At 41.5% G+C, this 22,838-nt stretch overlaps 2 non-coding genes across 2 annotated transcripts; one reads left to right on the top strand and one right to left on the bottom strand.

Moving 5' to 3' along the window:
• The first annotated feature begins 2,309 nt into the window (after positions 1 to 2,309).
• Positions 2,310 to 2,418, top strand: LOC120106904. Its single transcript, XR_005508892.1, has one exon. It is a non-coding gene; the product is annotated as a small nucleolar RNA R71 (small nucleolar RNA).
• A 19,774-nt stretch (positions 2,419 to 22,192) lies between these two features.
• On the bottom strand, positions 22,193 to 22,298 carry LOC113462037. Its single transcript, XR_003384274.1, has one exon. It is a non-coding gene; the product is annotated as a small nucleolar RNA R71 (small nucleolar RNA).
• Between the last annotated feature and the right edge of the window lie 540 nt (positions 22,299 to 22,838).

Raw genomic sequence — 22,838 nt, 5'->3', positions numbered from 1 at the left:
GGAAAGTAGTTAGGATAAGATGACGTGTCATCTTTATCCAATCCAAGTGGCGCTTCTTCATGAGGCGCCATTCTACATTCACCATATTCCCTTCTTTCTCACGCCATCTGATGTTGACTAAGTCAATATCACAAGTCCATCACGAGATCATGATCTCCCATCATCCCATGATGAAGATCCAATGGCTCTAATCCATGGCGCCATCCATTTGATCCTTCTCTTCATCCAAATGTTGATCCAACAGTCAAAATTAAATGTTTTATCAAATCTAATCCAATTAGACTCAAATCAAGCCAATTAGGTGCCAACTCTTAGCTAACCCATATTAGAATATGATCTAATCAAATTAGATCAATTAAGAATCAGATTCGAATCCAGTTCGAATCAGATTCGAATCCAGTTCGAATCAGGAGCTAAGGTTTGCAACACCTGCTAGGATGTTTATCTTGCAAACATGATCTAATCCAATTAGACCTTTGATAAGTTTTCTTGTGTGTGACCCATTGGGTTCCATACTTAGCCAGCAATAGGTGTGAGTGCGAGTTGACCCAACTTGATTAGAACTCTTCTAATCGATTTAAGTCCAAACTGCGCGAACCCGAACTTAACAATTAGAATCCTTTCTAATTGGTGATCGAATTAAACTCTTTAATTCGATCAAACCTATAAGATAAGATTGACGTCTAGCAACGTGTCATATCTACCCAGAAAATATGGAATTTGGTGAAAATACCAAAAATACCCTTCAGTGGCAAGTTACCATGCAATTCAATCCTTTAATCAAACTGCATCCCAAATATGTATATGAGTATGAATATATGTCAAACTCAATTTCATATTCATATTTTTCTTAATCTTTTAATGATAATTCAAATAATGAAACATTAGAGACTCTTTCTAATTTTCATTCTGCTTTGATCAAAGGCTTCCTGAATTATCATATGATTAGAATAAATAGGATGCTATCTTCTCTTACTAGAAGTGATTAATTCCTTGTTGACCTACTCATAATCTTCATACACAATCCACCATATCTAGAAGACCTCGTACATAACTTATTGTTATGAATGAGTGTAAACCAAAACATAGGTTCATGTGCACAAGATACCATGGTGATCTCAGGTCAAAGGATCAGTTGCACAACTCCCACTAAGAGAATCATCTTTTGACATGTAAGTAAGACTTCATAAGATTTCTCTTTGTAGGTCAATTCAGTGAACTCATTCTTCTAATGAGCACCCATATCTTTGTATTAGTGTCTCCACACAAATGATTGTGAGATCAATCATCCTCTGCATCGAGCATACATAAGACATGCCAGTCTTTCCGGTAATCATTGATCCCCGACTCAATGTACCAATGACTGGGAATATTTAAGATTAGGATTTTAGGATTTTAAGTCTCACTAGTATGATCTCATCATAGTCTTAAAACCATTGCCCTAATCTAAGGAGTTTATCATAAATATAATCAACAACATATGATAAAACATAACGCCTTTATTCATATTTAAATGTCATGTACATGATTTGGACAAATCAAAAGAAAACCCCTTTGCAATACATATTGCGATTGGCTTGTAGGTTATCTACTCTTTCAGCTTACCCTTCTCTTGAGCACTTAAAGCAATGGTTAGCGTTGTCAGTTGATTTCTTATTTCATCATTGATTTTGGCTTGACCTTGCATGAAAGATTGCAAAGTTTCTTCGAGATTGGGTTTTTGAGGGGGTGTGAGTGCATAATGAGGTTGCGGAGGTGGAGGAGTTGGGTAATGTACTGGTTGAGGTTGGTCATTTGTCCACCTGAAATTTGGATGGTTCTTCCATCCAGGGTTGTAAGTACCTAAAAAAGGATTATTAAAAGATTTTTGATATGTATTCATAACATTGGCCTAATCGTGCAAGACTTCCTTGAATGCGGGTATTGTGGGGCAATCAGTGGTGAGATGGCTAGGCATCTCACAAATCCTACAACACTCGCTGTTATGTTCTACGGTCCTGACGGGTTTAATCCTTCTAAGTTTAATTTCCTCTACCTTCCTAGTAAGGGCTGCCATTTTAGCCTGAATATCATCCTGAGTACTAAGGTTGTAAAGGCCCCCGTGTCCAATGCTAGTAGGCTTAGGCAAAGGTTTATTCACTCTATCCCCTGTATCTCATAATTGTGCAGTCTCTGCGAGAGAGTCTAAATAGTCCCATGCCTCATCGGGTTGCTTTTCCAAAAATAGACCATTGCACATGGTCTCTATAAATTGTTTTAACTGTGGAGACAACCCTTCGTAAAAGAAACTAATTGTTCTCTATGTTTCAAAATCGTGATGAGGACAAGAGAGAAGCAACTCTTTAAATCTCTCCCAGCATTCATAAAATGTTTCATGGTCTTTTTGTTGGAAATTACTAATATGCCTTTTCAAAAAGTTAGTCCTTTGTGCGGGAAAGAATTTTTTCAAAAATTTTCTTTGCATATCATGCCATGTTCCTAGCGATCTAGGTCTCAAGGAGTTCAGCCATGTTTTGGCTTTATCCTTTAAGGAAAAAGGAAACAAGGTCAATTTAAGGACGTCTTCCTGAAAGTGCATCCTAGGTTATTCGGTGTTTAGCATGCTGAATTTTTTTTTTTTTTGAAAATCATGGCTGAACTTGATCGGGTTGCCTATGTACCCCTTCACAAGGGGGACCAAGCCACATATAGTTCTTTTTAAGTTTCAAAAATGCAGCGAAAAAATGAATCAAACAATTTAAATCATGCATGCTTATAAGATCAAATCTAGAAATCAGCACATTAAGAACACATAGGATTATGCCGGAATCGTTTAAACAATTATGCTAAAACTTTTATGCATGATTAACTATCAGATCTGAAACTTAAGAACTCTATTCTAATTAATCTCCGAATATCCATCGAATGGATTCTGGAGATATCTCCGTGAGGAGCCCAAAAGAGGGTAAAACCTCAGGGAATCAGACCTAGACCTTGACACCATAATAAATGATTAATTCTAGATTAATACCTTTTATGACGGATAAAAGTTGTCGATCTGATTCTTGACTTCACAGCCACGCACACGAATAGCCTCTACGAGAAGTACACGTGAAGCCTTGAAGGATCTTCTTCCGCAACAGTGTTAGCAGCTGTAGAACACTTGAAAGCTGAAATCTGCTCGCCGGGATTCAATCAACTCTTGTTCAATCGTCTTGAAGCAGATGGAGATGAGGTTTGTAAGAAAAGTAGAGGACTTAGATTTGATCTTGAATCTTCGAGATATTCATCCTGAAAACCCTATCTAAAATGGAGAAGAAGAGGAGGAGGAGGCGTGTGAGGAAGAAGGCTGCAATGGATATGTTTTCGGTGCCCATATTTGACCCCTTTTAATGGCCTCCGAATTTTCATTCAAAATTTGAACTTTATCTTCAGAAAACCTCCTTTAGTTGGTGTATGCAAAGGAATAGGAACAACCCAAATCAGATCTCAACCAAATTTGATTTAAATTCAAATTTTAAACACATGTGCAAGAGGGGAGGAATTTAAAATCCATGCAGCAGAATTTTTCTTCCACTTGTCGCATATATTTCATTTAAAATTCGAATTTAAATGATTCAGAGGTTCACACGCCAGCTAGGAAAGTTATTTGATATATGAAATTATTTAATATATTGCTTAATGTTTGAATTCAAATTCAAACAACAAACAATGTCGCCATGTGTCAAGCAATGGGTCCATGCGCCATGCAATAATTTTGGTTTATTTAAAATTCATGAAATCCAATTTCATGTCACCACTAATTGCCACATCCTCTGAGCCTAATCCTCTTGGGTTTCACCTAATCAAATTTGGTCAAACCCGGATTAAAACAAAGCAATTTGGTTGAACCCAATCTAATCAGGTTAGACCCTGATTGAGCTCAAATTGAATCCAATTCAATTTTTGGCTCATCCAAACTCAATCAAATTGAATTAATTACTTTGTGTTGGATCTAATCCAATTAGGTCAATCCCCAATTAAGCGCAAATTAATTTAAAATTAATTTGATCAGCTTAAGTCCTTTTTGGTTCCAACCTAATCCAATCAGGTCAAAACTCTGATTGAGCCCAAAGTTGAATCCAATTCAATTTGGCTCATCCTTAGCACAATTACTCAATCAAATTGAGTTTATTAGTAATTTAATTACTAATTAATCTTCCAATAATTACTTTAATTATTTTATAAGATAATTTGCCAATCAAATTGACCAAATTATCCCTGAATGATTCTTAATCATTCATCAGCCTTCTTGATCAATCAGGAATCTTCTATGCGTGTGACCTCATAGGTTCGAACCTAAGCCGGTAGTATAGGAACGACTTCCTACCCTAATCGATGTGACCATCTAGCAATAGTACCCGACGTCTGGATAGGCTGAATATATGCGAAGCAAATATTCTGGAACCCTGGACTATGGTTACTGTATAATTCAATCCCTTTGACTCCTAATGCCAGGATGACTTAGAGCTCACTGTCAACCCTATAATTAGTACATCCATTATGTGATTAACTTTAGATATCCCATGACTCCTCACTAGGATTACCCTAGCCAAGATTTTGCTAAATTAATCACAAGACATTATCTCCTACTTTTAGAAGGGGTCACTTCCATCTTGACTCACAACTGACTACGCAAGTACTTGACTGCACCTAGTGACCTTCTGTCACTGAATTAGAAATTCAGATAGTTCAAAACAAAGTACAGTGAGTTGCTTTTTAGTCACAGGTTACGGTCTCAGGTCAGAGGGCCAAACTTACATCCATATCTACTCGGAACATCTCTCGATAGTAGAGCGTTCCAGAATTGGTCACGTTCAGTGAAATGTACTCCTACACTTCACCCGTGTGGCATACCAGTATCTTCACACTCCTTGGTTAAAAGGACAACTAACGTATATGTCACACAACGACCTAATCTCGATAATACTGTCGTCCTAGTAACAAAATATCATTTGGTCGCGAACAAGTTTAAAGACTCAAAGATAAATCCTCCTTTATCATAACATAAGTCCTATGGACTTCATCATATAAGAGTTTGTTTGAAGATGAAATGATGAATAATGCCAAATAACATTTTATTAATTTATCAATTCATTTACAAAATTCAATCATCAATATGCTGACGATTGACATTTAGGATACAAATCCCAACAACTCCCACTTAGCCTAATGCCAATCGGCACAGTATCTAATACCCATCTTTAGCATTTGTCTCATTGGCCCACATACATCAGAATGTACAAGGCTCAATAAATCACTGACTCGTTCATCTTTTCCGGTAAAAGGTGATTTGGTCATTTTACTAAGAAGGCATGATTCACAGGTTGTCAATGATTCACAATCATTAACATCGAGGATTCCCTCTTTACATAACCTATTCATCCTGTTCTTGTTACTATGACCTAACCTATGATGCTAAAGGTAGACATCCGTGACATTATCTATTCTATGGCGCTTATTGGATTTATACATTACATGAACAGGTTGTGACAAAATATAAATACCATTACTCAGAATTTCATTCATTGGAACGACACCATTCCAAATGATATTGCAATAATCTTTTTTTATTGATATTTCATAACCATTTTTGGCCAAAAGACCTACAGAAATGATATTCAATAGAAAACTTGGACAATAGTGACAATCATTAAGGACATTTACATGAGAGCTGAATTCAAGTTTAAGAATTCCTAAAGCTAGAACTGAAACTGATCTTCCATCTTCAACATTCAGGAACCTTTCTCCTTCTTCAAACCTCTTACTAACTTGTAGCCCCTGCAATGAATTGCAAATATTAAAAGGACTACCGGTATCCAATACCCAGGTCGAATTATCACAAATAGAAAAATTGCAAGGTGTTATCATATAAGTAACTTGATTGGCAACTGATTGCCCACTTTTCTTAGGCCGGTTCGGATCGAGGGATGCAATGTAAAGAGGACAGTTCCTCTTCCAATGTCCTTGCTTCTTGCAGAAGAAGCACTCCGCCTTTCTCTGATCAGCCTTTTTATTCTTTTTCTGACTAGGCTAAGCATGGTGCACCTGTTTCTTTTGGATTTTATTTTTCTTTTTTCCTTTCTTAAAGGGGTGACCCTTGGATGAACCTCCCACTAAGTTCACCTTCTTCTTAAGAAGTTGGTGATCATTCTCAAACGTCTGTAGTAACCCCAACAATTGGTGATAATTCACTACAGATTTCATCATACGAAAATGAGTGAGAAAAGAACGGTATGATCCAGGCAATGAGTTTAGTATGGCATCCTTCCCCAATTGATCATGAAGGAAAAAGCCAAGAGAGCTTAGACGCTCGATCAACTCAATCATGTACAGTACATGATCAGTTACCGAGGTTCCATCTTTCATTCGGGCGTTGAAAATGGCACAACTAGTTTTGTGCCTCTCAACATCATTAGGAACGCCGAATGATTCATTCAACACTGGAATGATATCTTCCGGCTGCGTATTCTCAAAACGCCTACTAAACTCATCACTCATTGCTGCCAACATGATGCATCGAACAGTGATCCGGTCACTAAGCCACTTCTGATAAGTGTCTCTGGCCGATCTTGATGCATTAGCAGCGGGCTGCTCAGGTGCTTGATCCGTTATCACATAAAGGATCCTCTCATGCTCTAGCACTATTTTCAGTTTCCTATGCCAATTATTGAAATTTGGATCAGTCAACTTGTCATTGTCCAACAATGAGCGAAGTGACAAATTAGTGGCCATTTCTGCATAAAAAAAAATTTGGCTATTAGTATATGAATTGACTAAACTCAATAGACTTGGACTTTAGTCTAAAGGCACTCCCACTATTTTATACAAATTGGTAGCCTCTACCTTTAATTCGAAAAATTACTCCTAATTCTTTAGTGGGCACTAGAACCCAATAGATCGCATATAGGCCCGAGTATAGCTCGGTCAACCCATATGCACCTATTGGTAGGTTCTTAACCAATCGCTTCACCAAACAACTTCTAGTGATGATTTTGCCCTAGGTTTTTCGGCAGGCGTGTGGCACCTCCACCGAATACCCTAGTCAGGTCCAACCATTAAATGATAGGGTTAAGTCTAATCAACTAATAGACGACCAAGCCCGAGTGTGGCTCGGCTCACCTGACTGCCTATTGAAGGTACACTTAACTCATCATATATTGAATAACAATTCCAATACTTGATAAATACCAGGCGTGTGGCGCCTCCAATAATTATCAAAATATTGGACCCATTATCACCCAACTTAATGGAAGGCTATGACCTAGTTTTTCCCATAACCATTTCATTTTAAGGACCTAATAATTTTAAAGAATTTCATAATTAGGATAGATGAGAAGATCCGGTTAGTCTAATTTCTCCCACTGACTTCACCAAATCAGATTAGACTCAAACCGGTTAAGGAGGCACCTAAATCAGTCAAACTGGTTTCCTTATAGGCATGGGCTAACTCGAATCATTAAGTGATCCAATCAAAATGTGATTGACCATGTCGGCCAGGTAAGTGAGATCGGTGGAAGGGATATGCCATTAACTCGACAAAGATGAATCAGTGCGAGTAGCTCCCAATTAAAAACCACCGGTCAAAACTGCCAAACTTACCTTAGACACCGACTGGTTAATCAATTTCGATTTGATTACTCAAATGACTCGGGCTATACCTCTGAGCCTAAATCAAGTTCCATCTTGGTCTAATCAAAGACATGGACTTGATCCATCTACAACTATTGTAAATTGACCTAGAATTTTCTTGACCTAATCTAGTTACTACTTAATTAGATTTGATCAATTAATTCTATTTGTCCATCTATGATTTTAACCTTAGGTCTAACCCAATCCTAGGAACTTGATTCAAGCTAACCCATATGCCTAAAGAATTATGCAATGTCAATTAATTCAATTACAATTCTATTTCATAACACTTAATTCTCAATTAAGTTTAGACTTATGAAAATTTTGATCATTGCATATTTCTTTTTAATTACATATTAATTATAATCTTTCAGTTCTTAAAATACATTTTTAGATTTAAGTTTTTGTAATTAATCACATATAATCAGATTTAATTCATGTTTAAGTCATTATGTTTTATGTTCATGCATCACATATACATAACAACATGAATTAATACAAATAACATACATCTTATGTATTTATTTTTTTATTTTTATTTTCAGATCTGATTTATTCATTAAAATTAGAGATCATATGAATCATAAACTTTATTTAGATCTAATCTAAATAATATTATGATTTCAGATTTATTCATGTTACTAATCCTAACACAAATATGCATCATATGCATTCAAAATTTCAGATCTACTTAATCATGCATAATCAGCAATTAAATCAATCATAAAAAGTACTTTAGATCTAATCTAAATATGTTAATGATTTTAGATTTAATTTCAAAAATTAAAACATAAAAGTTTAAACATGAACCTAGCTCTGATACCATTGAAAGTGCATCCTAGGTTCTTCGGTGTTTAGCATACTGAATTTTTTTTTTTGAAAATCATGGCTGAATCTGATCGGGTTACCTATGTACCTCTTTACAAGGGGGATAAAGCCACACGTAGTTCTTTTTAAGTTTGAAAAATGCAGCGGAATAATAAATCAAACAATTTAATTCATGCATGCTTACAAGATCAAATCTAGAAATCAGCACATTAAGAATACATAGGATTATGCCGAAATCGTTTAAATAATTTCGCTAAAACTTTTATGCATGATTAACTATCAGATCTGAAACTTAAGAACTCTATTCCAATTAATCTTCAAATATCCATCGAATGGATTCTGGAGATATCTCCGTGAGGAGCCCCAAAAGAGGGTAAAACCTCGGAAAATCAGACCTAGACCTTGACACCATAATAAATGATTAATGCTAGATTAATACCTTTTATGATGGATGAAAGTTGTGGATCTGATTCTTGACTTCGCAGCCACGCACACGAATAGCCTCTACGAGAAGTACACGCGAAGCCCTGAAGGATCTTCTTCCGCAACAGTGCTAGCAGCTGCAGAACACTTAAAAGCTGAACTCTGCTCGCCGGGATTCAATCAACTCTTGATCATCTTCAAGCAGATGGAGATGAGGTTTGTAAGAAAAGTAGAGGACTCCGATCTGATTTTGAATCTTCTAGATATTGACCCTGAAAACCCTATCTAAAATGGAGAAGAGGAGGAGGAGGAGGCATGTGAGGAAGAAGGCTGCAATGGATATGTTTTCGGTGCCTATGTTTGACCCCTTTTAATGGTCTCCGAATTTTCATTCAAAATTCAAAATTTATCTTCAGAAAACCTCCTTTAGTTGGCACATGCAAAGGAATAGGAACAACCCAAATCAGATCTCAACCAAATCTGATTTAAAATCAAATATTAAACATATGTGCAAGAGGGGAGGAATTTGAAATCCATGCAGCAGAATTTTCCTTTCTCTTGTCGCATATATTTCATTTGAAATTCGAATTTAAATAATTCAGAGGTTCACATGCCAGCTAGAAAAGTTTTTTGATATATGAAATCATTTAATATATTGCTTAATGTTTGAATTCAAATTCAAACAACAAACAATGTCGCCATATGTCAAGCAATGGGTCCATGCGCCATGCAATCATTTTGGTTTATTTAAAATTCATGAAATCCAATTCCAAGTCACCACTAATTGCCACATCCTCTGAGCCTAATCCTCTTGGGTTGCACCTAATCAAATTTGGTCAAATCCAGATTAAAACAAAGCAATTTGGTTGAACCCAATCTAATCAGGTCAGACCCTGATTGAGCTCAAATTGAATCCAATTCAATTTTTGGCTCATCCAAACTCAATCAAACTGAATTAATTACTTTGTATTGGACCTAATCCAATTAGGTCAATCTCCAATTAAGCACAAATTAATATAAAATTAATTTGATCAGCTTAAGTCCTTTTTGGTTCCGACCTAATTCAATCAGGTCAAAACTCTGATTGAGCCCAAAGTTGAATCCAATTCAATTTGGCTCATGCTTAGCACAATTACTCAATCAAATTGAGTTTATTAGTAATTTAATTACTAATTAATCCTCCAATAATTACTTTAATTTTTTTATAAGATAATTTGCCAATCAAATTGACCAAATTACCCCTGAATGATTCTTAATCATTCATCAGCCTTCTTGATCAATCAGAAATCTTCTATGCGTGTGACCTCATAGGTTCGAACCTAAGCCAGTAGTATAGGAACAACTTTCTACACTAATCGATGTGACCATCTAGCAATGGTATCCGACGTCCGGATAGGCCGAATATCGAAGCAAATATTCTAGAACCCTCGACTATGGTTACTGTATAATTCAATCCCTTTGACTTCTAATGCCAGGATGACTTAGAGCTCACTATCAACCCTATAATTAGTACATTCATTATGTGATAACTTTAGATATCTCGTGACTCCTCACTGAAATTATCCTGGCCAAGGTTTTGCTAAATTAATCACAAGATATTATCTCTTGTTTTCAGGAAGGGTCAATTCCATCTTGACTCACAACTGAGTACGCAAGTACTTGACTGCACCCAGTGACCTTCTGTCATTGAATTAGAAATTCAGATAGTCCGGTACCAAAGTACAGTGAGTTGCTTGCTAGTCACAGGTTGCGGTCTTAGGTTAGAGGGCCAAACTTATACCCATATCCACTCGGAACATCTCTCGACAGTAGAGCGTTCTGAAATTGGTCACATTCAGTGAAATGTACTCCTACACTTCTCCTGTGTGGCATAACAGTGTCTCTACACTCCTTGTTTAAGAGGACAACCAACGTATATGTCACACAACGACCTAATCTCGATAATGCTGTCATCCTAGTAACAATATATCATTTGGTCGCGAACAAGTTTAAGGACTCGAAGATAAATCCTCCTTTATCATAACATAAGTCCTAAGGACTTCATCATATAAGAGTTCATTTGAAGATGAAATGATGAATAATGCCAAATAACACTTTATTAATTTATCAATTTATTTATAAAATTCAATCATCAATATGCTGACGATTGACATTTAGGATACAAATTCCAACACTTTCGATACATTTGGCACTCTAAATGTGATGCTAATTTTCTCAAAATTCTTAAGGTGAAGATAAAGGTTCTCAGATTCCATCCCATGATACTTGTGCAGCAATTGAATTACCCCTGGTTTGATTTCAAAGTGTCCTACGTTTTCAGGAATAATCATGCATGAAGGTTGGCTAGTCCTAGTAGGGTGTAAGTATTGTCGAAGTGTCATAACTGGGGGTCTACCTTCATCACCATGGTGACTTCCTACATCGTCATCAGCCATCTCACCAGATCTGAGATTTTGCGAAAGAGTTTCAATAATATGATCTAAGGAATATCAAAAGTTTTTCGATTCAGACGCCCAATGTTGTCCCTATTCCAACCTAGCATACCAAATTTAATTTTAATTTTTTTAATTTAATTATTTTTTTAAAAAATGATCATCCTTGATATTTTCTTAAAGTTTTCAATTAGCAACAAGGGTTAATGAGGTATGATAACAATAAAATTCTAATTCTAAAAATAATTTAAACACAGATAATTCAAATCAGACAGCAGCAAGGTTTCATATTAATCTAATGGTCTTAAAAATCTCAGAATGTCAATTAGACCGTTCAGATGAACGAGACACGCGTCCTTCACCAGATGACCAAATTTGAGTCCAATCAGATGGCAAATTACTCTGTCTCAGAGTTTGATGCAGACTGTGTAGGGAGTAAAAACAACAGTAAAGATTTTTTTCAGAAAAAAAACAACTACTAAGGTACTAATTAAATCTAAAATTATACTAATAACTTAGACATTCCCCGGCAACGGCACCAAAAACTTGGTGCGTTCGCAAAAATGCTTTCGCGAAACTAATCTCCCAAGTATAGGAAAATCGCACAAGTAGTAAATTCTCGGAAGTCTGAGGTCAAATCCTCAGGGAACAAAATATATATGAGATTATTTAGTATAATTTTAGATTAATTAATTCAATAAATTTGTGGATTAAGATGATGTTTTGATTTTCAAAAATTAAAAGCAGAGAATAATATATCAATAAACAAAGTTCAATGAAATAAAGATGGGATGGGATCTGGAATCCCCCTTGATGATATTGCATCCAAGAAATAAACTCTATGGTTCTTGATTAAAGATTAACGGTAGTATAGATCTAGTCATGATATATGTTTTATGAACAGATAAACTCAACTTCTAAGCATTCATCGTGGTTACTACGTCTACGATGAATCAAATACTAAAACAATCCATATATCAATATACATAAGCCATTAAAGAACTATCTACGAAATAACTATGCATGGATCAAGAACATATCAGTGGATATAAATCATTCAAAGCCAAAGTTTAGAGTTTACTTCAAAGAGCAATACATCAAAGGTTCCTCCATCACCCTCCCTAAAAAATCAGCCACTCATTTCAAACATTAGCCTCCCTTTCATTTTTTTTCTTTTCGAAAATAGGGGGTGCCCTGTTTCTTCTTTTTTTTTCCTTTCTTTGAATGGCTGCCTCCTCTGTTTTTTTTCGAATGAGCACCCCCCTTCTCAGCCGAAAAGAGAGCCCTCCTATATCTCTCGATGGATCCCCTGATCACACGGGATGCTGACTCTGGAAGGATCGGATGCAGAAGGTGAGGGGTCGCTGTGATAAGTGCTAAATAATGTATAAATTAATCTACTTTACCTAGCACTTATTATTATTTTTATGCACAAACTTTGGATTTAAACATAGGAAAATGAGTTTCATTTATCATTAGACAAATTATTCAAGTTTGATTGATTTTTTATATTAATCTAGTCTAATGTGTGCAGGTCGAGTCACCCCATTCACGAATTAGTCCCAATCAGTTCCATGTGTGGATTGCTTTCTCCCACATGTGCATGAAGCTATCCATTCCTTTGTCCACGTCATATTTCTCCGTGTGCACCAAGCTTCCCAACCTAGCAAAACAGAGGCCTCTCCCATTTTCTCCACGTGTCCAAACTTCCTCTATTTTAGATTCAGGACCAAGCCCTTCCAACCTACCCGAGTGGACCCCAACCACTTTTCAAAACAAATAATAAAAAATAATAATATATATATATATATAATAACTCTCACGCATTCATCTCCCACATCATATTTACTCTCTTCCCCTCCCTGTTTTGGAACATACCGCGTGATCCCCTCCGCATCCTTCCCCGCGCGATCAAAGGAGTTCCTCCCAGCCGAACGCATCGTCGTCTTCTCCTAATCCTCCCAGATCACTCCCTTCCGTTTACAGCCGCAGCATCCCAGACCGGTCGCTCGTCCCAGCGCATTCACAGCAGGATAAAATCTCCACTGTTCATCTTCTTCCTCCCGCGGTGGATCACGGTCAAGAATCGAGTCGCCACCCGTCGATTCTCCCGTTCCAGCCACGAGTCCCACGCGGTGCAGCCAGCGACCGGATTCCCCGCCTCTTCTTCCGCCCGTGACGCCTCCGACCCAGCAATCGCCCAGCACCCGAGCATCTGCGACGTCTTCCCTTCCGGATTCATTCCTAGCACCAAGCCGTGATCGGCTCCCAACAGCCGGTAACCCAGCTCGGCATCCATCTCCAGCTCTGTCCCCGTCTTCTCCGAGATCCAGACATTCCGCATCAGCCTCCCATCGATCCCGCGGCCATCTCATCTTCTTCCATCCACCTCCCGTCGATCCAGCGGCCAGCTCCATTTTTGGCCATCTACAATCAATCCGACGCTCCACGGATCACTCCCAAGATCCAGCCATTCCACGAATTAACGCCCTTCATCCTCTATAAAAGGAGGAGGGTGGCCATCGGCTTGGGGGAGCTCGTGGAGAATACAGGGGAGACCCCCTGTTTCGGTGAAAAGAAAAAGAAAGCCGAGAGGGAAGAAGAGAAAAAGAAATAAAAAAAAGAGAGAAAGGAGGGGGAAAGAGAATAGTTTTGGATATTTTGGAAATAATGGGAGGTGATCAATTTCATTCGAAGATGGGAGGTTGTCCGGAAGCCATGCTCGGCTAAACGTCTAGTCTAGGGCTGGATGAAGCCCTAGCAATGTATCAGGGCAATTGTAGTTCTTATTTTTTTTATTATTTTGGGGCTTGTTTAAATTTTTATTTTCAATGAAATATTCCTTTATGATATTTAAACTTTGAGCATGCTAGTTACTAGTCATGTTTGCTAAAGTAGTCTAAGATGATCCATGCCTAGGAAGATGAAGTGTGCTGCATCCTAGATTAACATACATAGTTAGACACTTCATGCTACACCGAAGATGGATCTTCCTAACACTCTTTATGATTTTATTTTAAAAGACTTGTAGCCAAATTGCATGCCTCTCCAAGAGACAAAAATTAAGAACACGGCCCTTGAGGCAATGCTATGTGGTGGATTCCAAACCCTAGATCTATTTACTCTGATAAATTCTAATTCGCACTCATAGTTTAATTTAGTTAAATCAAGTTAGCAAATTCTTCTTCTTGATTTATTTTCAAAAGAAAAATAACTTATTCTTCAATCCCTGTGGACCGACATCCGTAATCACTATCCTAGGGGATACGTGCTATTGCGTGGTTTATTTTTAAAATTGAAAGAACCGATCAATTTTTGGCACCGTTGCCGGAGATTGCTAGCATAGTTATTTTTTCTATCATCATTAAAAAAAATTAATTAATTAAAAAAAATTTCAAATATATATATATATATCTAAAATAAAATAAAAAATTATTTTCTATTATTGTTACTTTTCTTATCTCCTTTTTCTCTTCTACTAATTTTTTAAAAATTTTTCTTTTGGTCTTATTTGATCAGGAATCGAAGGAAAAATCTAGGATGATCAAAAGGAGAATAGCTGGAAAAAGAATGCTATAAAGGTTTGCAGAAAAAAATTTTAAATTGCTGGAGAAATTTTCTTTGGTAACCTCTAAATCTTTCTTATTTAAATTAATTATTAGCTTAAAATTTTGTGGTAATTATTTGATTTAAATTTCAGCAAAAGTATGAATGCATGCTTGATACACACACACAAATTAATCGACACATAGTAAGGGCAATCACCCCAACAAGATAAGAGCCGGATTTCATCATCGGACTCTTGCCCAACTTAGGTGAACTCAATCTCATATAGTGTCACATTAACTAAAATTAATTAGATGTTGGCTCCTAGGGACATTCGAGCTCAATAGGACGAAGATCACTGAAAGTTGCACCAAATTCGCTCTGTGGCTTAGTTGATGTCTAGGCAAGCTTTATCCCTATAAGGGAGACAGTTTATCTGTTCGAGGCAAGTGGGTTTTAGGTGGGACCTTTGCGAACGCATCGTGACCCCTCCACTTACCTGGGAGCTTACCTGGTCAACTTGGTTCATTAGACCGGATTGGAGGCTTAGGTGCCCTCTTCAAACCAGTTAGGAGCTGTCTAGTGATTCAAGGACAAATACAAGGATTGATGTATTTTTTTTTATTGCATGCTTGATTGATCAAGTACTAGTGTATGCAAGGGAGTCGTTCTAGAGTACGTGACCTATTACCTTTTGACCCTGAAATAGAATGGACCCTTAGAAATATTCGAGCTGAGATCAGAACAATAGAATCATCCCCACCTCTTGAGATGGCTGAAGAACAACCCAAAATTCTGAGAAAGTACTTTACTCCCACCATTTACATGATGCGATCCGATAGACTTTGATCCGTATCCCAAGATTCTTGACTCTTCTTGATTTCTGGAAGGGTAGTTCCGACCTGATTGCAGACACAATTTCTAAAGATCCGTCCGTCAGATCGATCTCAATTTTAGATATGTTGTAGATCTCCGCGTTAGCTTTCCATCGGTAGGTTGTGAGTCTAGAGAGGATGTCGGGATCTTAAGATATCAGCCTCCGACTGGTGACTGCGCAGGGAAGGACGGGATAATAATCCAACGGGATGGAGTTGTTTGTAGAAGTTGGAAGGGATCAAAGAGGAGAGGAAGAAGAGGGAGGAGGTGGCTGGCCTCTCGGGACAGAGGTGGTGCAGCCGGATGAAGGAGGGGGCGGCGGCCTAGGGAGAGGGGGAAGGCGTCGCAAGAAGAGAAGAGAGAAGGGAAGAGAGCTAGGGCAAAAGCCTTTCAATTAATTTTTGCATGCTGAAATAGGTGCTCACCACATCTATTTATAGGTGGCTACCTGACCCCTTAACTTGACTTGATCTAATTGAATTCAAGAAACAACTAAACCCAAAGCGACTCTAATAAAGGCCAAGTCGGCTAACCCGAGCAAGGCTATGCTGAAATAAAATTAACATCAAGGACTCAAAAGCAAAAATAACCAAATGATTAAGTCCGAGGAGGTCTAGTGGATCCAACCGCATCACTCCACCACGCTTCCCTTAACCTTGTCCTCAAAGTCGGAAGTCAGGAAAACGATCAAGTATCTCAGTCTCAAACTCCCATGTGGCCTGGTCTGCTGCTCTCCCCAGCCACTCCACTAGTATCTAGGTTCCAGTCGTCCTTCTACTCATATTCTGCGCTTTGCCAGCACTCGAACCGGCTCCACTACCTCGTCCTCCGGTGGCTTATGTATGATTGGGCCGACAGATATCTTGGGTCCAAGTCGGGCCCTCAGAAGCGACACGTGGAATACCGGGTGAACTCTCGATGTAGTCGGCAAGTCCAAGCGATACGCCACGGGTCCAATGCGCTCCATTATCTGAAAGGGCCCATAGAAGCGATGAGAGAGCTTCTGGTTCGCCATGGGCCGCAGTGTCAACTGTCGATAAGGCTGCACCTTGACGTATACCCAGTTGCCCACCTCGTATACTGGATCTCTGTGCTTCTGATCATGCAGCTGCTTCATCCTGTTCTGCGCAGTCGTTATGTGGAACTTTAACTGCCGTAAGGTAGCATCGCGGTCTAAGAGCTCAAAAGCTGCCTCTGTCCGGTCCGCATGTGACAGTGGATCATAAACTCGCAGCGTCGGTTGTACTCGTCCATACACCGCCTCAAAGGGTGTCATCCCTATGGCTGAGTGGAAAGCGGTGTTGTACGAATACTCAGCCCAAGGTAAATAAGAAAGCCACTCTCGGGGCCGATCACCAATCATACAGCGCAAGTACTGCTCGATGCAGCGGTTTACCACCTCCGTCTGCCCATCAGTCTGAGGGTGGTAAGCCGAGCTCATGGCAAGCTTCGTCCCTTGCTGTTTGAAGTAAGCCTGCCAGAATGCGCTAACAAAAATGCGGTCACGATCAGAAACAATAGTCTGAGGCATACCATGTAATCGAGCAACGTCCCGTATGTAGACCTCTGCCACCCGTCGAGCAGAAAATGGATGTGCGAGCGCCGAAAAGTGGGCATACTTGCTGAGGCGGTCCACAACGACCATGATCACTGAGTACCCTCGAACTAATGGCAGCCCCTCAATGAAGTCCATCGACACATCCTCCCAAACCTGATCAGAAATCGGTAAAGGCTGAAGTAGACCCGCAGGTCGCAGTGAATCCGCCTTCGCCTTTTGGCACACATCGCATTGTTGTACATAAGCTCTGACCGCTGCCTTCATGCCTACCCACGTATAGCTCTGGCTCAGCCTCTTGTAAGTCCTGAAAAATCCCTCGTGTCCAGCAAAAGGAGTATCATGGAAGTGCTGGATCAATACCTGCCGCATGGCTGAATCGGTGGGCACGCGGATCAACCCATGGTCCAGAATCAACCCATCTCGGTCCTCCATCTCGGGATGACTGCTCGGATCTGCTGCCAACTCCCTCTGGATCTGTACTAGGTCCGGATCCCGGCATGTGGCGGTCCTCAAGTCTGAAATAAAAAGAAAAACCGGCGTAGTCAAAGCCGCCAACTCGCCGGACTCGGGATGGCGCGATAGTGCATCCGCCACTCGATTTTCTGCGCCCTTTTTGTACACCATCTCATAGTCGTAGCCGAGAAGCTTCGACACCCACCTCTGCTGGGCTGGAGTATGTATGCGCTGCTCAAGAAAAAATGGAAGGCTCTGCTGATCAGTCCGAATGATGAATCGGCGACCGATAAGGTACGGCCTCCACTTTGTGACTGCATGGATGACCGCCATCATCTCCCTCTCATATGTGGACAGCGAGCGGGTCCTAGGGGACAACGCCTTGCTCATGAAAGCAATTGGCCGTCCCTCCTGCATCAAAACAGCACCAATGCCAGCACCGGAAGCATCGCACTCGACTACAAATGGTTTGGCGAAATCGGGTAGTGCCAAAACCGGGGCCGTCGTCATGGCTTCCTTGAGCTTCTCGAACGCTTCCGTCGCTGCCTCGGTCCATCTAAACTCGCCCTTTCGCAGCAACAGGGTCAGTGGCGCGGCGATCTTTCTATATCCCTCCACAAACCGGCGGTAATAACCGGTTAGGCCCAAAAATCCTCGCAGCTCCTTTTGGTTCTTGGGTAGCGGCCACTCGGTCATGCAATGTATCTTTGCTTGGTCCGGCTCCACACCTGCAGCAGAGATGACATGGCCTAGGTACTCGACCTTCGGCTCGGCCCATAGGCACTTGGATCGCTTTACCTTCAATTGATTTCGTCGTAGTAATGGTCTGAATATGTCATTCATGAGCCTCTGGAACGTCGCTGGTGCATTGGTGAGGCCGAACGGCATCACCCGGAACTCATAATGGCCATCGTGTGTCCGAAACGCCGTCTTGTGCACATCTTCGGGCCTGACACGGATCTGGTGGTATCCGGCACAGAGATCAAGTTTGCTGAAGTATTCCGCACCAGCAGGCTCATCCAACAGCTCCTCAATAACTGGAATCGGATACCGGTCCTTAATGGTGATCGCGTTAAGTGCCCGGTAGTCGACGCAGAATCGCCACGTCCCGTCCTTCTTATGTACCAGCAGCACCGGCGATGAATATGAGCTTCTACTGGGCTGAATGATGCCGCTCTCCAACATCTCTCGTACCATCTTTGAGATCTCCTCCTTCTGAATGTGCGGGTAGCGGTAAGGCCTCACATTCGCCGGTTCTGCTCCCGGTACAATCTCTATGTGATGATCGTGCTCCCTCTCGGGTGGAAGACCATGAGGCTCCTCAAATAAATCTGTGAACCCCTGTAAGAGAGCAGCCAAATCAGTAGGTATACCTGCCTCCGTCGTGGTCTCCGTCGACAGAGGTAAGAGCTGCATCAAGTAGCTGTGCGCGTCGGGTCCGGGCAAGCCGGCTAGGGGCTGAAGTGCAGCCCTTGGGCTAGGCCGAATGCCATCCAATCTAACTCGCCGTCCACTCCGTCTGAAAGTCACCCACATCTCGGCGAAGTCGAATGTAACCGGGCCAAGACTCTGCAGCCACTGCGTACCAAGGACCAAATCAGCTCCTCGTAATGCCAACGGATAGAGATCGAGCTTGAATTGGCTGCCCTGGATCGTCAAAGTGATGCCTCGGCATATGCCCTCCGCCCTCAACGTGGCTTCGTCACCCAATGCCACGTCGAAGCCCAATGTCGGCTCTGCTATGAGACCGATCTGTTTGACGAGCCTCTCATCCAAAAAATTGTGGGTGCTGCCCGTATCTATGAGGATACGCACCACACGTCTTTTGATCATGCCGTCCACGCGTAGCGTTTTCGGTGTCGCCGATCCAGAGTAGGCATGCAATGAAATCTGAGGTGGCACATCCTCTTCCTTGGCCTCTAAATCTTGGGGCTCATCCTCAGCAACCTCAACACCATCTTCAGCCACGGCCTCGTCCTCCAATCCGTCGATCAACATCACCGCTCCGACGGGCCGCGCACACCGGTGTCTCGGTGTAAATTTCTCGTCGCAGCGAAAACATAGGCCTTTTGCTTGACGTTCCTCCACTTGTGCTGGTGTCAAGGTCCTCCCGGGTGGACGCTCAACCCTCTTGACGTCACCTGACAAGCGAAGAGGGGTCCTCGGCCCTGTGTTGGCTGCTGCAACCGTCGGTGCTCTCGGCTGGCCGATGGAGCCCCCTGCGGTTTGGCCGGCCCGGGGGTTGGTCCAGCTGCCCCGTGCCGCTGATCGAGTGGTCTTGATCTTCTCTTCCACCATTAGGGCCAAGGCAAAGGCATCCTCCAGAGATTGTGGCCGCAAAGTCCTCACCTCGGCTTGAATGTCGACACGAAGTCCTCCGAGGTATACGCTTTTCAGCGCGGAGTCGCTCCACCCCACCACTCGGTTGCTGATCCTCTCAAACTCCTCTTGAAAGGCTCTAACAGTAGTCTTTTGGGTGACCCTTGATAGCATAGACTGGAAGTCATCATACTCGGTAGTGCCGAAACGCCGACAAATTGCTGCAGAAAAATCCTCCCAACCGTTGAAAGGTCGGGCTCGGTCGGCGATTTGAAACCATCGCAGGGCGGTCTCTTCTAGGTGAAAAGATGAGATCAATACCTTTTGGTCCTCCGCTGTGCCATGGTAGTGAAAGAACCGCTCAGCTCGATACACCCAATCGAGAGGATCGCCGTCTTTAAACTTGGGAAATTTCAGCCTAAGAGTCAGTCCGCGATTTTCTCCCTCTCGATCTCCATTACGGTCCCGATCTCGTTCATATCCTCGGCGTGGGTACTCTCCCACACGCTGGTTCCTCATCTGAAAATTCTGGATGGGATCATCCTCCATATCCGACCCGTCGTCAATGCCAATCGGGCTCATCCCCCGAGCCCTAGCGCATGCGCCAATCGGTATGAGCTCGGGTCGAGGTCTAGGTCGATCTTCTCCTTGGTCCAGCCGCATCTCCTCTGGTGGGTTGGGAAGGAGAGGCTCACGAGGAGGGGGTCCCCTCCGTCCTGGTCGTCCACGGGTAGGGGCCGGAGATTCCACCCGGGTCCGACGCGGAGCTCCCCCCGGTGGAGTTTCTTGCCGCTGATTTAGCAATAGTTGCAACATCATCTCGATATGGCGTTGCGTGGTATCCATCTTCTCCATCAATTGTTGTTGGCTCTGCTGCATAGTTGTTTGATTCCCACGCAAGAACTCCAAGAGACGGTCGGTGGAATCAAGATCGGGTCTCAGGTCCGCCGAGGCCGCGGGTGATCGCGAGCCTTCTTGATGTGGGTCAACGCCCCTTGAAGATGCCGCTTCTTGCTGCTTCGAGGTTGTAAAGCGGGTGTTCACCATCTTCCAAGGCCAAGAATTGAACTGCTCTGATACCAAATTGATGCGATCCGATAGAATTTGATCCGTATCCCAAGATTCTTGACTCTTCTTGATTTCTGGAAGGGTAGTTCCGACCTGATTGCAGACACAATTTCTAAAGATCCGTCCGTCAGATCGATCTCAATTTTGGATATGTTGTAGATCTCCGTGTTAGCTTTCCATCGGTAGGTCGTGTGTCTAGAGAGGATGTCGGGATCTTAAGATATCAGCCTCCGACTGGTGACTGCGCAGGGAAGGACGGGATAATAATCCAACGGGATGGAGTTGTTTGTAGAAGCTGGAAGGGATCAAGGAGGAGAGGAAGAAGAGGGAGGAGGTGGCTGGCCTCTCGGGACAGAGGTGGTGCAGCCGGATGAAGGAGGGGGCGGCGGCCTTGGACGGCGGCCTAGGGAGAGGGGGAAGGCGTCGCAAGAAGAGAAGAGAGAAGGGAAGAGAGCTAAGGCAAAAGCCTTTCAATTAATTTTTGCATGCTGAAATAGGTGCTCACCACATCTATTTATAGGTGGCTACCGACCCCTTAACTTGACTTGATCTAATTGAATTCAAGAAACAACTAAACCCAAAGCGACTCTAATAAAGGCCAAGTCGGCTAACCCGAGCAAGGCTATGCTGAAATAAAATTAACATCAAGGACTCAAAAGCAAAAATAACCAAATGATTAAGTTCGAGGCGGTCTAGTGGATCCAACCGCATCATTACACTTCCCCATCTTGCATTCGATTACCTGAAGTAGCAGCTGTACAATATGAAATAAAGTCTAGTGTGATCCAAATGCTCCCATCTTTTTATAGGCTCACCAATGAAGACCCATATAAACACCTAGATGAATTTCTTGAGATTTGCACCACTGTCAAGATTCAGAATTTTACTGATGATGCTTTGAAACTTAGATTATTCCCCTTCTTCCTTAAAGATAGAGCCAAACAATGGCTGAATTCTTTAGAAGCCAACTCGATTCGTTCTTGAAATCAAATGCAACAAGAATTCCTAAAAAAATACTTTCCCATAGGAAGAACGAACCAGTTTAGACGTGCCATCACAAGCTTCTCCCAAACTGAGGGAGAAGAATTTCATGAAACTTGGGAGAGATTTCGGGACCTAATCCATAAATGCCCACATCATCAAATACCTAAATGGCAGCTAGTGCAATGTTTCTATGACGGATTGACTGAATAAAACCGTCAGATGATTGATGCCGCATGCGGGGGGGACATTAATGCTTCAAAATGAGCATGAAGCATGGCAATTATTTGAAAATCTAAATGAAAACTCCCTCCACCATGCTTCCTATTCTCGTCAAGCACCCCCTAATTCTCAAAGAAAAGGGACCATTTGTGAAATAAGTCATTCTATGGACCTGTCTAGCAAGGTAGATGCATTGTCCCATAAGATTGACCAACTGATGATAGGGGGACATGTCATTAGCTCTTTCCAAGCACAAGTGTGTGCTATCTATTCTAGCCCATCGCATCCTATTCATGAGTGCCTCTCAGTACCCCAATTTCCCAATCTCGTACAAGAACACATCAATGCTGCTCAAACACAGCCCAGATCGGGTAATGACCCATTTTCCAATACATATAACCCGGGATGGCAGAATCATCCAAATTTTTCTTGGAGACAGCAAGCTTCGAATACTGCCCAACCTCACTTCCAAAATTTTCAAA

Source organism: Phoenix dactylifera, unplaced genomic scaffold (assembly GCF_009389715.1).
Source record: "Phoenix dactylifera cultivar Barhee BC4 unplaced genomic scaffold, palm_55x_up_171113_PBpolish2nd_filt_p 000676F, whole genome shotgun sequence".
Lineage (NCBI taxonomy): Eukaryota > Viridiplantae > Streptophyta > Magnoliopsida > Arecales > Arecaceae > Phoenix > Phoenix dactylifera.
The sequence above is the reverse complement of the archived record's forward strand: the minus strand, read 5'-3'. Positions and strand labels throughout refer to the sequence as shown.